At 36.2% G+C, this 13,937-nt stretch overlaps 1 protein-coding gene and 1 long non-coding RNA gene across 6 annotated transcripts in view; one reads left to right on the forward strand and one right to left on the reverse strand.

Moving 5' to 3' along the window:
* Nucleotides 1-13,937, forward strand: part of LOC139815687 (uncharacterized) — a 239,480-nt gene that overhangs the window by 121,491 nt on the left and 104,052 nt on the right. The window lies entirely within an intron of this gene.
* The window catches only part of LOC139815691 (uncharacterized), a 197,857-nt gene that overhangs the window by 20,274 nt on the left and 163,646 nt on the right, over nucleotides 1-13,937 (reverse strand). For all 5 annotated transcript variants that reach the window (XR_011732806.1, XR_011732802.1, XR_011732805.1 and 2 more), the window contains one exon: nucleotides 5,153-5,193. This is a non-coding gene — a long non-coding RNA (uncharacterized lncRNA). The remainder of the gene's footprint in view (nucleotides 1-5,152; nucleotides 5,194-13,937) is intronic.

Consider the following 13,937-nt stretch of genomic DNA (forward strand, 5'->3'; position numbering starts at 1 on the left):
AACGAAGCGATAAATCTGTCTCTGTAGTTTGATAATGACGGAAGTTCAAAGAGATTTGGTGTTCCAAACGTTATTATCAAAAATGGGATAATTAAGCAAAGGCGGAAATATAGGGATCGCGAGATCGTGACCCACATTGGCATTGGTGAACTTTTCAATTCATTCACGAAACTTTATGGATATTTATTAACGAGAATAATATATTGCGATTTTGTGATTTTAGACCGCAATCGCGGGGATAAACTTTTAAAATCTAAAGGCTGGAAACAAAAATAAATATCTTACACGCACATCTCATCTCTTGTCTTTAATAACGCGTTGGTTAAATTAAAAAAAAGATAAAGATGAAAAAGGTAAAATTATAGAATTAAATTAATTTTTTAATAAGATCAATTTCAATATATATATATATATATATATATATATATATATATATATATATATTCTTGAGTGGCATATATAGTGCATCTATATATATATATATATATTCTATATATATATATAGTATATATATATATAGTGCATTCTGAGTTTCAGATCTCTCTCTCTCTCTCTCTCTCCTCTCTCTATATATATATATATATATATATATATATATATATATAGAGAGAGAGAGAGAGAGAGAGAGAGAGAGAGAGAGAGATCTGAAACTCAGAATGCACTACACTATAACTGAGATTTAACTTTATGGGAAAGAGCTGTATGCGTCTAACTAACGAGCTTCTGATAACTGGGAAATTGCGCTAAGTTTTTTGCCGCTTGTTAATGGAAATTACAATTACGAGGGAATTTTTACAGTGTCATTAAGTAATTATCACATTCCATATGTATTTTCACAACGCAACGCAATGTCATTTTTTTTCTCCGTTAATTCCGTATTTCCGTATCGCAATATTAAATGATCACACTGCACAGTTCAAAAGTTCATTATTCGCATGATCGAGCAATTGACATCACGGATTTGCATATGTTATTTCTAAATGAGGACCGCAACCGGTTAGAGCATTAGCTATCTTGAGACCTTGAAGAATTCCCGATATCGATGTGTAACGATAATTCAGATAATCCGTGAACGATAACATATGCAGAACGAGATCGGCGACACCTTCTTCCGAGTCCGATTTCAGGATGCAAGCGATAATTAATGACCAATGCTGCTCGATTAATCAAACCGCGCCGAAGACGACAGCTTTAAAGAGTGCAAATTTTACGCCTGATCCGATAAAATTCTGAGTTATCGTCAAACGTAGCTGGAACTAGTCCATGATGAATATCCGCGCTTTCCTGCGCACATTTTATTTTCATCCTTGTAATTGTGTTTTGCGACTTTTGAAGATTTTAATTGCATAATTTTATACTATAACAAAAAATCTCAAAAATTGACTCGCGGGTCAATGAGTACAAAATTATGCAATTAAATCTTCACCTGCTAAATTTCATTAAAAATAATAACGTTATTAATATTTTTTAATTCTAAACAAACAGTTTACGGAGGTAAGAATTTAAACACAGTATGCATTTCGTATTTATTTGTAAGCACAGTAATGTCTGATTGATTTTAGAACGTCTTTCGACGTTGTCCGATGTCCAGTTTTCGCTTCTAGGCTTTTTAGTAATTTTTTCGGTTTTTCAGCGAGATAAGGAACTAGCCTATCGTCGCAACCCCCAACCTGGGGGATCATTCTGGACCAACTGGTTAACGTCTCTTTCGAAAGACGGAGCCCAGTTTTCTCCGCACGGGAACTGTCTTCTCATCGTGCGCGAGAGGGTGCAGCTTTTTTTCGGAAAATTAATTCCACACTACATGGCTTTAGTGGACTCGAACCCGGTTCCACAGATTACGAGTTTGGAAAACAGTTTTTCTCTCTAAGAATATCTTTGAGCAAAGAGAAAATCCGTAACTTCGTGATACAAACGTTAATTAATGGGAGATTCAAAGAAATATTTTATTTTATGTTTTACAACACAGCTCGTATATTTTATATATTCATGTTTAAAATTATGCATTAACTATGTACAATCATACAATTTATATGTTCACGATACGTGATGTATTATTTTGAAAAATGATAAACGGCTCTCACATAAATAAACAGAGCACGAAAATACAATACTTCACCGCAATGTTTATCATCGACAAATTTTGCACGAAGCCTCGAGAGAGAGACCCCCCCAAAGTAGGATTCAATCTTCTAACTCTTTATTAGAAATTCCCTACGCTTAGCTATCCTTTTGTAGCCTTTGCCGAAGGTATCACGGGTGGTCAAGCCGAAGCCGTCGGCTAGACAGGGCCCATCGCAAAGTCGTGCAGGAGCAAAAGGTGTGCAGCGAAACTATTAATAAGGCAGCACGAAAGCTAACGGGCCAACGCGCAATGGCGCGGAGTGTACGTGTGCTCTGCACGAAAGGGAACCGCTTAATATCCGATGCCTCGGCCCGAAATCCTTTTCGTGACGGATGAGGATACACGGGGTCAATTGCCCGGACCTTAAATCGCGATATCAAGACGCGATGACAAACCTGTTTTATGAATGAACTCACTCGATTCGTCGAAAGAGTTGAAAAATATGCATTGAGAACTGCAGTGCGCCCATAAAACATATATGTATAAATCAAATTGTATATACTGTATAATATATGTACTACTCCCCTGATCAATGATCTTTTTTTTTAAATTGTCCTTACGCGCAATGTAAAGGTGCCTTTTCATGCTGACGCTCGACGCTCGATTTGGGCGTCAAACTTGATCACGTGATAGGTCACGTGATAGTCTTTTTAATTCCAACGTCAAATGGCAAAAGCTCAACTGTGTTCAGCTTTGACGCTTGACGCTCGTTTCAGTCAATTGCTTGTTTTGACGCTCGCATATTTGATGCTATTTCGCCTTCTTACCGATGAAGTTGGTCACGTGACCAGTTTTGACGCCCAAATCCAGCGTCGAGCGTCAGCATGAAAAGGCCCCTTAAATGCTCCTACACGTATCGTGAAGATTGCTTCAACTGCATTTACCAATAAAATATAAATGAAACAAAACATGGCACTATAATCTATATAATAGCTCGTAATATGTCTTGAATATTTTTCTATATATCATAATACCTCGTAATACATTTTAAATATTTTTAAAATTTGCTATAGCGTATGATATTTCATTGTATTCAAATATTGCATTCGCATTATATGAAATATTGTATATGTATGGAATAATTGTAACAGAACATTGTCCATTTGATGTATGATCAGCATATGTTTGTTAAATTGAGTGAGTATATTGACGATAAGTATGACAATAAGTATGACGATAAGTATGACGATAAGTACGACGATAAATAAGACGATAAGTATGACGTATGGTGTATACTATACAAGATCCAATCGGGTAAACGAATTGAATAGAAAGTGATAGAATAAATTCACGATATCTAAAATTTCTAAATTTCTAAATTTCTTAAATATAATAAAATTTGAGATTTTAAGATTTCAAGAATGTTTATTAGAATTTCAGAGAATATAAAAATTTTATTCTTTCGTTAATTGCATTTTAACAGAAATTTAATTTAATTACAAAAATATATAACGTAGAAAATAAAAAAGTTATGTGACAGATAATTTTTATAGAAAATATATAAAATCTTTTATCAATTTTAAAAAGAAAAAAGCTACTATGCTAAACTGGATTCGTGAAATAATTTGCTTCATTTGACATTAACAAGGTATCTATATGGATGATCACGTTCAGAGTTTAATATTATGACTGTTCGTTATTTTAAGAAAGTTTCGACTATCGTTATGCGGCTGCAATCTTTTCCGTGTTATACATACTATCGACATTTCGAGATCGTCATTATCTATGTCTACATCATAACAGACGCTACCAGACTTTACGCGCACCGTTTAAGCTTTTCACAGGTTAATACCGTTAGTATTTTTTTTCTATATTTAGCCAGACGATTGACTTTCACCGATTGACTAGAGGCGATGCCGATTTTCTCTACCGTATCTCGTTTTGATGGATGATGATGGACACGCCTACAACCACTTGCTAGATCCGTTAGATATAGTGACGTTTTCCGCGACACTGACTTCACCGCACGTTCCTGATATATGCCCCACACAAATATTTTGTCAAGCTACGTGCACTCTGCGATGCGCACAAATTCTACATGTTATTCGCGCGCAAATTATTCGTGACGAGCAAATATAACCGACAACGATATGGCGTATAATATAATAATTGTGAACTAACAAGAGAAATGATATTAATGAATGATCTACTGTTCGATTGTAAAAACGAGAACATGTTACTCTGCTTTTGATTATATTATATATACATATAATTTATATACATATAAGATTTTGCAAAGAATAATTCTTTTACGTAATGTACGATCTTTCTTTATTAAAGAAAAAAATCTTCTTGTCTAAGTTTTTCAAGAATAAACTATTGCAAGTAACAAATTATAATGGGATGTGTAAAATTAATGAGAGACGATGAAAAATCGTCAAGTTATCCAAAGAATGTACCGTTAAACGTTGACGCAGCGCCAGCGGAACACCCCCCGTACATAAAAAAAACTTGACTTTTGTCGCGAGTTAAGCTCGTTCATAAAAATACCCCATGACGTTTTTCTTTACGTGTTTTGACATTAAGTGGGTTAAGTGCGTTTCGCTTCATCAGTTATCACTTAGCTTGCGTCGATAGGAATGCTCTAAAGATCCGTAAAAACATGAAACGTTTTCAGACTGCCTTCGTTGCCAATCTGCCAATCTATTTGTGGCACGTAATTCCCGTTGCACTCAATTAGTCTCGTACGAGCGGAACGTAAATGTCAAATGCGTGCGTGATGCATCACGCATTAAGGATATCTCATCAATTTACCGGCGTTTACCGCGATAACATTGCATTTGATTCGTGTCGGCTAAGAGCTCTCACTTGTTTTACGGATTTGAAACGACGCGACAGATATATTCCGAACTTCGAAGAGCGCGCGTGAGGTGAGTCTTTCCTTAGGTCTATCATTACAGACTGACACTGTACAATGTACCGTTGTTTTAATCTACATCGCAACGGAAAAAAAATATTTCATCGACCCAAAGTTGTACAGGTATTCTGCTTCACTGGCCTTAAGTTAGAAGTTATATGAATACTTACCGTTTCCTGAAGCCTGAACGACGATTCGTCTACAGCGCGTCCTGAAAAATATTTAGTAATTTTTAATAAATTATTCTGACATAGAGAAACTATTTTAAAAGTAGATAATTAAATAACGATTTGTTTACTTTATTTAATAAATTAAGAATAAAACCTATTAATAAGTTTATTCAGTGTTAAAACTAGAACTTAAAACGTTAATGTATTAACGTTAACCATTTTTTAAATTCAGATTGTAGTTTTCTATTCAAAATTCAATAAAATATATTTAACGTTAATATATATTTGCAAAAAAATATATAGCCAATTAAAAGATTTTGCAATGTAGAAAAAGAAATAAAATGAAAAAAATACTATAATTTAGAAATAATTAAAAGATGAAAAAGAAGCTCAATATGAAACATTTTTGCTTTAATTGTGCGTGTCTAATCAAGCAATCTCTAATAAGCTAATTAAATTAGAAGTTTTCTTCTAATTCTTCTTCGATCACGATATATATGATGAGTAGAATATTGCATTAAAAAACACAAGAGTAATTCTTGTATATGCGAGGAATATGACCATCAGGATATTTTTGTTGTGATATTAGTCGAATTAGAAATTTCTTTCAAGAACAAGATAGATAAATGTCGTAGATTAGCAGCGAGCACATGTCACGAGCAATTTCCGCACGCAAGGAACATAATCGGAACGTCAAACAAGCTTGTCCGCGAAGCTGTGAAAAATTGAGGTTCCTCATTGACTTTTACACTCGCTGCAGCTCGCGCGCTTATCCGCTTCATTAGTAACACGCTCAAGGATAACGATAACAAATGATTCCCCTAAGAAGCGATGAGTCCGATGATTAACGGGTAGAGTCGATACCTACCGCTAAATCAATTTCATTCAATCAATTTCCTCAATTCCCTCCGCATTTAACTCTCTACACACAACTTTTCAGCGATAAATCGATACTTGAGACGATCCGTGCGGAATTAAACGGAAGATATCTATTCTTGCCTCATCACGTGTATCGAATCGATCATTCATGTACTTTTCACGATATTGTTTGAAGCTGCGTTTTATGAATATTAACAATATGTTAACTGATATTAACCGATGGAAATTTTTAAGGATCATTTATGGATATTAATTATAATAAGTTGCATATAGAACGAATAGAAATTCATATATTGAATCTAGTAATCTGATTTTCGTTTTGTATGAAAAAAAAATTCTTATATAATTTTCGATTTTTGTGTATTACATAATAAAATATTAATTTTATATCGTGATTAATCAAACCAGTTATTCCGAAATAAAAAGTCGTACTATGCGTATATACTAATAATCACAGATTCGCGAAGAAGAAATATTCTAATTTAATTTATCGGCGTTTTTTTTTCCAATTGTCTCGATTAGGTTCAAAAGTTGGTCCGAAAAAAAGAGAGACTGCCCTCTCGCGTATCTCACGTACTTCCTCGTTACAATCATAAACCGTAAAAGCAGCCCTCCCGATTCGAAACGTCGAACGTAATTATGACCGACGACGTGGTCGCGTGCAATTAATACGCAATAAATTTCGTCGCTCGTTCGAGGCTCCGACTTCCTCTGTTGCTCTGTTGCTCCCGAAGCCGCAAAAGAAACAGTAAGACTCGAAATTACGAGCTAGTGCCTTATCACGTTGCGTCGAACGTATTACCTTATACGCGGGAGTGCGTGACGCTCGGAATGCGTTTACTCAAGTACACTTTTGTTAAAAGGAGATCACTTTTAATTTATGTTTTCTTACGGTCGCAAGTTGCAACAAATACAAGCAAGAAGCAATAACCCTTTTAAATCGCACGAATATTAATGAGAATATAAATGATAGAGTATTGCATACAATTAACGAATTTAGCTTCCTGCAAAAACTTCGTGCACGCGCGCGATTAAGTTCTAATCATGCATTACAATATGCAACCGTGCGTAAATAGCAAATCTCAAATTTCCTAAAACGCAAGATATTAACGATTCTCGTGTCGTTTACGATATATTACACTATCGTTACTATTTTTAACATACATTATTATTGTTGATATGTAACATTACTCTACGTTTAATTAACGCAATTAAATAGATATCAGTAGAGATTAAATATAATTATGTATAATTAACGAATTTAGCTTCCTGCAAAAACATCGTGTATATACACGCGCGCGATTAAGCTCCAATCATGCATTGCAATATGCAATCGTGCGTAAATGGCGAATCTGAAATTTCCTAAAACGCAAGATATTACTGGTTCTCTGGTCATTTACGGTATTATACCATCGCTATACTATTTCTTAATATCACATTATTGTTGGTATGTAGTTACATTACTTTACGTTTTATTACCACGATTAAATAGATATCAGTAGAGACGTAGTAAAATTGTTCTTGTGCCGTTGGAACATTAGAAATAATCGTTTTAATTATGAAGAAATTAAATCGTCTTTTTCGAAAAAATGCAGAGAAAATGTGAGAAAATGAGGATCGAGCGCCAGAACAACTATAAATACGAAACCGACGACTGAAACCTCTGGAACCCCTGCAGCTGTATGGCACTTAGCTCCCAATGGCACACGTAACATGCTGCGCGGTTGATTGGCCCAGTGCTTTTAATTGAAATATCCCGGACGTAAGTAACTCAAACGAACGTTGAAAGAATGCTAATGATCGTTTAATCGATCACTTACGTACTGTTCTTTATGTTATTTATCCTAAGCGGGGATAATTTCTTGATCCCCTTTTTCTCCCTGCCTTTGAGAAAATACAAAAGGCGACTGCCTTAGGTGATGAATGCATAGAAATAAAAATGCTAAAATTTATTGAGAAATGACTGCTTATTTCATTTATTTATGAGACGCGAAGAAATAAAATCCCAGATTGAGAGTTACGAAATAAAACGTGTATACGCGCATAATAAAGATGTTCGTGTGAGTCTATATATCTGATTTCTTATCTGCAATTGATATGACTATCGCGAGCGGGAAGATTGCCGTGAAATTACTGCTAAGTGATTTGATATGGTAATGCTGTATCGCGGAGCTTATAGAAATGGCAAAGTGGTGAATTAAACCGCGATATCGCGGTGATTAATAAGCTCGCGACAAGCTTCGCGATTTGAGTTTCAACTGAAGAAAAGAGAGGTGACCGCGCGCAATCGAGATATTTGCGCTGTTAAATATCTGCCAGATTGCCGTGATAATTACCGTATAATTATGTTGCTTTTGATTTACCGCTAGCGATCGCGATATGCATCGGGAACGATGGACGCAGGGTTCCGCCTGCTATCAGCTGTTAAGCCTGAGCGATTAAAGGCAGGCTCGCGAAGTGTGATCTCTTTCGCGAATGTGACGCGAGGAGGCTATCTGGATTAACGGTAAACCCGCCGATTGTGGTACGCGGAAATTATTGCGTATTCGCGTTCGCGACGCATGGCACTCGCGGCGCTGAGGCGCCGGAAGGCGCCGTGCCGCGCCGCATCGTGCGTCGAGTTATCTCGACGCGGCCAATCAGCGAAAAATACGATTGGCCGATTAGATTCCAAAATTAGCCGATGGAAATCTACCGCGCTACAATTAGCGAACCGGCACCGCGCAAATATCGTCCGACAATCGGCGTTTTAGCGTCGCTAAACGCGACTTTTTCCGATACGCGCACGACATGTTGAAATTACTCGAATAACGTAATTTGCATTAAAATGTTCGAATAATTGGCCATTGACAGCTCGTAATTACAGGACTGCCTGCTGCTATCTCGGTGCAATTTGCAATAATAATTATCCCCTATCAGAGGATAAGTCGATCCTGCACAAACTAATTATCACGCAATAAAATTATTCCGCGTCATTTCGGTTCTGCAGACTGGCACGCAAGGTCGATCTCCTTACGTCGGATTTTACCGAATGGAACGTGTTTGCGTGCAATATGCCAAGTCATGGAAGCGTTCACAAGTCTGCCGATGATAAATGACTTGGAGTAACTTCCTCGCCTGTCATCGATTGTCGCAAGAAAGTTACGCTAATGAATGACTATAAAGAGCGTAACTTGTCATCACGCAAATCGTTTCGTAATATGTATAATTCATGGAATGATTTATAAAATATAACATAAAAAGACATAAGCGACTATATATATATAAATAGATAAAGATATCGAAAAAGATTCCAGCGTTATTTAACGTTACGAGAAAAAAAAATACATTGACAATTGATATTACGAAAGCACCGTTCAAAAAACGCAATAATTTAATAGAGAAAGCGACAACACTTTGTCGACGCACCTATAGCCATCAGCGTGATGTATTTTGCATGCGAATTTCTGAGAAACGACTTAGCATGCAAATCTTAAGACAAAGGTACAGTGATTCATTCTGTGGGTCCAATCACTTGTATTGAAATCGATGGAGATAACGTTCTCTTATTCAAATCGCTTATTCTAAATTCGCAATTCGATGACATAGAAAACATTTTCGCATGAGGGTACGAAGGCGTTACGTGCTAAATATAACTTAAACTTGCTAAATTACTTCATTAAAACTTTTGAGTAATTTAGAATTCCCAAAATTATACGCCTTTTCTCGAGATTTTTTCCTATCTTTTAAATTTCTTTAAAATTATTTTGATTTCTGTGAATTCTTATTTCTTTTATTGTAAATTCTTGTTTTTTAATACATATTATAATAATTAAACTATAAATTAAAATATTATTAAATATTTAATTAAAGATTATTTAGAATTAATTGTATAAGACAGAATTCTATCGATTGCTCCTAAACGGAGTGTTGTTATCGGAGTTATGATATTCGTATTGTAAATTTGAAAATCTCATATGTCACATATCAACACGAGAAAGTATCAATCATAATTCAAAAGTGAGACGGCGACCACCAAAGGATCGTCATGTACACACGAACCTCCTAACATTAATCATCGAAAACATTTAGAAATTATTATCAGCGATCATTTAAAAATAGAACAGAACCTATTATGAGGTATATAGATACGATGGCGCGTGACGAAAGTGTCATCAATCCCGTAATCGACAGAGCATCGCTAAATGGATCCTCATTAATGATGTAACGACGGCTAAGTCGACCGATGCGATATGATGTATCGGTCAACAGGGCGCGCGCACAGGTATCGCGTTACATTATTCCCCCTATCGGAATTATGCTTCTCCGTCTTAATGGATTTCGACTGATTCTCGTCGTGTGCCTCGAGATAGTGGTCAGATGCATTAGTTTTCGACGTATTGTTCCCTTCACGTCCACAGTGCCTCGCGGTATACTCGTATCGTACGCACGGCGGACCGACGCGTGTCAGACGGGTCTTTAGAAAGCTCCACATAGCGAACCGAGAGGTGTATTCTTCAGATTTGTCCGTCTGACGGGTGTCTTTTGTCGGTACCCATTACGTCGAAAAAATCATCGGGCGAACATAAATGTCGGAAAGAGGCTAAATAGGGATGTGTGTTCTCTTTTCGTGAGAACGAGAACCGGCACGGCAAGTAAAAACTTGAAAAAGTGAGCGAGTAAAAATTTCGGCTCCTCTGGATTTATGAAACGTGAGGAAATCGACTAGATTTGCGATTATTTTAACCCAAAACTGGCAACTAAAAATTTAACATAAATGCAATAATAAAAGAAAAATAATCGCACTGTAACACCGTTATTTTTTCACTATTCGTCGGCAATTTTTTCCCGCGCGCCGCCGAACGATTTTCACGATTGATGCTTGCTACATATAATGCGTTAAATCACTCCCGTCGACGGCATCATTACAGTTCATTACTCACGCAATTGATACTTCGAGTATAATCATAACGCCCCTCATCTCGCGAGGAAGGTCGGTCCAGTGAGAGAAGTTTTACCTATTCTACGCATCCTCCGCGATCTCCACCTTTTACCTGCTCTTTCTTATAGGTTTCCGTGTGTTACATTGTATCAGAATTACAGCGTTATACTCTCGAGGTATACGGCGCGCACGATTAAGAACAATTTGACGACTATAATATCATCTCACGCGGCGTGTGTATCTCCGGTGCGCGCCACTACGGTGTGTTATAAAGCACGTCTCGTTTGCGAACTCATATAAACGCGGAAACTTTTCTCGTCTTCGGCGAGACTGCACGATTACGTTCATGCGATGGCGCGCCCTTTGATTGCCCCGCGACCGTCATTTTTTTCTTTTCTACGTAAGCGCAGGAGAGTAGCGATCCCCTGCTGATTACCGACAAACGCTACGAGCATATGTATATGCCGGTAATAGTCCCGCAGCCTTGATATTACGTGCGTAAAACCGCGAATACACGCGGTAAAAAAAATTATTTCCTTTCCATATAAAGTATTTCTACGTAACGGTAAAAAAATTGGACGTTTTCTATTGAATATATCACAGAATGTATGATATATAACATATTCTGATTAATAAATACGCAAATTCGAATAGAATTAAATAATTGCAGAATTAAAATCAGATATTCTGAAAAAAACAGCACCTTTTAATCTAAATTCTTTAATTACGAATCAGAGGGAACATTTGCGGTCGTGCGCGTTCTTCGCTCGAACCACTATCGTTATACTGTCATACGATCATGACAGCCTGTCAGATCCATCAGTAGTTTCCTCGCAAAGTAGTAAATTCACATATGATTATCGCGATTTATCGTCCGTCGTTTCCGCATGATCGTAACTTATCAACGGTGTTTTGCTGTAAACTGCTCCGCTAGAGCCGCCTCTCTTCCACCATAATGGCATGATTCCACGAGGCCCGGCAGCGAGAGATACTAATTTTTTACTCGGTATCGGCAGCACATCGATAGGTAGATTGCGCGCGATCTTATCTCCGTCCATGCGTCTTGTTTATGGGCGTAATTTCGCGGTGGAAACGCGCGCGAATCTCTCGCGGACAAATCGATGTCCGCATCGATTTATCTTTGGGGCTACTGACAGCAGCGCATTAAACGTCGGTAATACTCATCCCGAACAACCTGGATTATGACGTTAAAAGCGAGGAAAATGTGAGGAGGCACGTGAACATGATCCTGCAACCTAAATTTATCGCGATACTTTATCGCGCAAATCGTTCAATCTCTTAACGATCATATTTACAACGTGTGGAAACAATTTTTGGACAAATTTTTTATATTCTTTAACCAACTTGCAATTTATTTCTCCTTCGTAAAAATGTCAAGATTTTATTAACAGTTTTGAATTAAAAATGAAAAGCTCTTCGTGAGTTATATTTGCAATATAGAAATAAAATTTTGCCGTGCATTAAATTTCTTCAGCGAATTCTATTTTGATATAGAATTTTAAAGCTTAACCCTTCGTGTGTAACGTCTTTTTCGGCACCTGTAGTGTGTAACGTCGGGTCACTCGTGTCCGACGCCTAAAAAATACTTTAGTGTTCTAAAAAAATCTGAAAAAATTCATGTTACCTTATTAACTATCCTACTTTAAGGATCAATCGCTATATTGCCGATTTTGTCATTTGTTTAAACAATATATTTATATAAACAAATAAAAACGTGAAGAATGGACCATTTTCTTCAAAAAATCGTAACTTTGGCAAAAATTAATATATTAAAAAAAAAAAAAAGAAATTAAAGTTTAAGAATAGTACTTTAAAGAAAAAAATATTGGAAGTATGTATAAATTAATGGGATGCTTAAGTTTTGAGCATCAAAATCACGTTTTTTGAAAGTACGTAAATAGGTACAAATTACAGTAAAATACACATTTTATTCATTTTTAATCACGTTTTGTCATGAAAATGTAATCAATCACAATTATTTATTACAAAATTATAAAAAAGTACAAAAATATGAAAAAATTATATCGAGGCTAAATTATTGTGCACAGTCAAAACATATTATTTATCGATAACTAAGATTAATCTATCAATTCCCAATGAAAAAACATGAATTTTTAGTAAAAAAAACATCCAAATTAAAATAAACATTTTACTCACCTGCTATTTTTAATCAACGTAATGTGTAATGTCGGGTCACTCGTGCACTTTCAAAATTTCGTTTGGCTCTCACAACGGCTGTTTACGCACTAGACCGTCGGCGCTTGGGGAGCTAGTAGCTTAGTAGTATACAATTTTTTTCAGTATAGTTTGGTCCCGCCCCCTCCCCCTCCCTTTGAGCTACAGGGGACAGTCACTTTCGCCAGGGCACGAGTGACCCGACGTTACACACGAAGGGTTAATTAACGAAAGTGCTTATAAACTTGTAATGAGCAAAAAAAAAATTTCTCTAAATTAATCAAAAAGTATATCTGCAATGTAAATGCAAGTGTTTAAATAAAATACTGTATTACAGAATAATGACAGAATGATGTTCGCGTAAAGAATTAAAACTCGACTATTTTGAATGGAAAAAATCAGGTTAAGCTGTTAAGGAATTAATTTGGAGAAGCGTATTTATAAAATGCGGTTTAAACTTTTCTATGACGGGAAGCTGAGAGAACATTTATGGGATTATCGTAGAAATTCTAGCAGACTGTAAAATAGATGACGTAATGATACTGTGCGCGATATCGGCTTAAACAGGAAAACACTGAACCAGTGGTTCTCGAATTTCTCCGATCAAGAAGCAGTTCCTCTAATTAGGAAATTCATTTTCGATATGAACACACATTTACTAATGACAGAAATCTGTTAGATCGTGTTGACATACTGTAATTGCACGTGTTTCGATCGTACAAATTATATATAAGATATTTTATAACTTAATTTTTAGAATTCATAGATAATTAAGCATCTTAATTAAAC

Source organism: Temnothorax longispinosus, chromosome 7 (assembly GCF_030848805.1).
Source record: "Temnothorax longispinosus isolate EJ_2023e chromosome 7, Tlon_JGU_v1, whole genome shotgun sequence".
NCBI lineage: Eukaryota > Metazoa > Arthropoda > Insecta > Hymenoptera > Formicidae > Temnothorax > Temnothorax longispinosus.